We start from the raw sequence: 3,923 nt of genomic DNA, 5'->3' as shown, positions 1-3,923 counted from the left end.
GTTCTCTATGCTGTTATTTGAAGGCTGGGAGATTGAGGTAGGAATCACAGAGGTGTCTGTTGAAATATGATTTTTGTTGTGCACTAAACTATTATTAAGATCTCCAACATGGGGACCAGCAGTTAGCATAATGGCTATGTTGCTGGACTCCCACGTAGTTGACTGCGATTCAAGTCCCGGACCTGGTGGCTTAAAACTCATGCCGGGCACATGTGCGTGCGTGCCCAAGATCCCTAGAGGAGAATGGAGGAGAAAGGAATTGAGGCGTGGCTATCCCCCCTGGGGGGTGATTTCTCGCTTTCTGTCTCTCTGTCTCTCTCTGTCTGGTGAGCACATGTGCCCTATAGCAAAAACCTCTCCAAAAAAAAGATCTCCAACATGAAGTGACTCTAGGACTAGTCTTGTAGTGAGACTGTTGAGTAATGATCTATTCTGTTTCTCCACAAGAAGTTTCACACTTACTGCTAACTTCTCATTAGACTCGTTCAGTTTATCTGATAATGAGTTTCTAACTCATTGTGATTCTTCTTGATGAAATTGCTTATATTTTTTCAATTCTGCTTAATAGAATCTTGAAAAGCTCTTATGTAAAGAATTTAGATTCTAGATCTTTAATTCTGAATCCCATCTAAATTGTTACTGAAGCATATTCTCTTAACTGCTCTAAGTTTTCTTGAGACGCTGCTTGTGCCTGTAAGAACAGACTGACTTAATTTTTCTTCTATATCCTGTCTTGCTCTTCCTTAAATCTATTTATACTGTTCTATTTGAACACGTTCTAACATATATATTTCCACGACTTTTGAGGTTTACTACTTCTTATTCCAACCTCAGTTTATTCTCCAGTTTTACACATTTCTTCTTTATTGTTTCCATAGATGACAACTCTTGCTGAAGAACTTGATTCTTTGCATCTAGAAGAACATGTTTTGAAGGTACAGTTTCCACTTACATTGTTAAGATCATCAATCTTATGTTTTAGCATATTGACTTGAATATCCATCTTAAATGACTGGCTTTTAAACCTCCTTGGAAACTAATTTATTCATTTCCATAGTCATTTAAATTTTTTTCATGTCACTTGTGTTTCTTAAATCCAATTATTTCTTCCTCTGATTCACCCTTTTTCTTTATTTCATGATTCAAATTATATTCCAGAGATTGTTTTAATTCAGTAAGTTTAACTGTTCCTTTTTATCTTCAGATGAACTCCCTAACAGGTTCTTCTGAAACTCTTCAATTTTGCTTGCTTGCTTTTTGATTATAACTTTGAACTCGGAATTTTCATTTTCAGGCCTTTCCAATGGTGAAGAAGCAGAGCTGAGACGGATTCCCGGCCAGTGCACCAATATATGACGCAGGAGTGTGAGGGTGCAGGGGTGATCATGCCAGCACCCGAAGCAGGATATGGTGGTCTTGTCTCATGTTCAGGAAGAATTAGAGACATGGCCATGGAGATGGGTTAGCAAGTGGAGAGTTTATTGAAAGAGAGAGAAGGAAAAACAGAGCTCCCAAGAAGAAGGGAGGGGTCCTGAGATGGGTTGCCCAGTTTTTCAATAGTAAAATTATCAGTAAAGAAAACAAGATTTAAATTTATATATATATATATATATAAAAGGGAAAATAAACCCCAAAGTAGAAAGAAACATAATTTCTAGTGTTAGGTAGGCAATACATTTGCTCACAGATTACTATGGTATTTATTTAAAGTAGTAATCAAAAGAAAATAATAAACATTTATTGAATACTTCTCATGTATCTGATACTATGTCAAGACTACATGTATTAATTTCATTAATCCCCCAAGAACACTGAGAAGAAATTCACCATATCAGAATTTTTAATCGCCCATGAACCTTTAAATCAATGATTAATTAGCTGTTATCTCTGATGCATACATTTTTTTTTTGTAGAGGTTTTTACATTAGAGTACATGTACTTGCCAGGACAGAAAGACAGAGACAGTCAGAGGTAAAGTGAGAAATCACCCACAGGAGGGATGGCCAAGCCATAATCCCTTCTCCTCCTAAAAATCTTGGGCACACACGCAGGCGCACCAGGCGCGTGTTTCAAGCCACCGGATCTGGGCCTCACATTGCAGTCAGTCATGTGAGAGGCCAGCAATATAACCACTAAGCCCTCTGCTGGCCCCTTTGATGTATACCTTAATCAAAACATAACACTGTATACCTCATAAACTTATTTATCAATTAAAAATCAATTTTCAATAAGTGAATAAAATACTGGTCAGCAAGTAGTGCAGTGGTTAAGAAGCTGGACTCACACATAGCCAACCATGTTTCAAGTCGGGGATTTAGCAGCTTGAAACTCATGCTAGGTGCATGTGCATACATGCCCAAAAATCTCAGGAGGAGAATGGAGAAGGGATTGCAGCATGGCCACACACCCCCCGCCCCAAGGGGTTCACTTCTCGCTTTCTCCCTGTCTCTGTCTCTCCAGCAAATGCACATGCCTATGGCAAAGATCTCTCTCAAAAAAAGAAAAAAAATAAAAAAAGGTCATTTTTCAGTATTTTGTTTTTATGTATCTAAGATGTTTGTTTTATGAAAATATCCTTTATCTTCCATGAAGACTCAATTCAAACATCTGAAATATGGATTTTAAGAGTTATGATCAGGAGGAACCAGCAGTTAGCGTAAAGGCTATGTTGCTGGACTCCCATGTAGTCGACCGTGGTTCGCGTCCCAGACCCGGTGGCTTAAAACTCACGCCGGGCACGTGTGCGTGCATGCCCAAGATCCCGAGAGGAGAATGGAGGAGAAGGGATTGCAGTGTGACCATGCCCCCTGGGGGGTGATTTCTCGCTTTCTGTCCCTATGTCTCTCTCTGTCTGTCTGGCGAGCACACGCGCCCTATAGCGAAAACCTCTCCAAAAATAAATAAATAAATAAATAAAAAGGCTAGAGAACACACATGGGGTGCCTCTCCTCATGCCCTTTGTAAAAAAGAGTTACGATCAGGCGGTTCTGTGGTGCAGAGTTAATGCGCTGCTCCAGAGAAGCTGAATCCTAAACAACAACTGTGGTTTGATTCCTGGCCTGGTCAGACTGAAATACACTGGGCACGGATGTCTGAGTGTCCACAACCCCACAGACTGGAAGACTGTAGGAAGGGGATCATGGCATGATAAAAAACCCTCCTATGCTCTATTATAAATAAAAGGGAAAATATTTACAATCAGCAATTTCCCAGTGAATGTTCAACACACTTTACATATATTTACTTCTGGAAAATTTTGAAATTATTAGCACTCATGAAAAACAAAGTACGTAAACTTACACTATAGTCTAAGAGAATGAGAAATTAATTAATGTGGAACAGAAGAAGCAAAAGAAAGCCACTTAACCAGACAGTGGCATAGTGGTATTGCGACTGGACTCACCAGAGATCACAGGTTCATGTCCCAAGGCCTCCTTGTACAGCCAGGTGAATGCAGGCCCATGATCTGGGCCAGCTGAGGCTGGGGGCATATTACAGCAATGAAGACCCTGTTTGAAGTGCTTCTCTCTCTCTCTTTCTCAGAAGAAGCAAATAAATAAACTTAGAAAAAACAATGTAATAAGCAAGCCCAAAGTAAGTTAGTGACCCAATGGAAAAATGTATCTACTGTAATCTTATATTTGTGGTACAGTTCAGTTCTATCAGTGACAAGTCAAGCAGCTTTAAGAATTACAACTTCTATTAAACTTTCGAGTAGTTCAGAAAAACGGATATTATTTTTGGGGGGAGATAGACAGAGTTTTTAGAGCAACTATTTTGTATAGTACCTACAATTTTAAATAACTCTGATCTTTCAAATTTACCAAAAAAAAAAAAGACTTACAAAGCAAATTTCATTTCTCTTTAGTAATTATTCTATAACATAAACAAGAATGATTTTTCTGGAAAATTGTTTTCCCTAC

The sequence above is a fragment of the Tupaia chinensis genome, unplaced genomic scaffold, assembly GCF_000334495.1.
Source record: "Tupaia chinensis unplaced genomic scaffold, TupChi_1.0 Scaffold000276_2, whole genome shotgun sequence".
Classification (NCBI taxonomy): Eukaryota; Metazoa; Chordata; class Mammalia; order Scandentia; family Tupaiidae; genus Tupaia; species Tupaia belangeri.
This window is presented reverse-complemented; position numbering follows the sequence as displayed.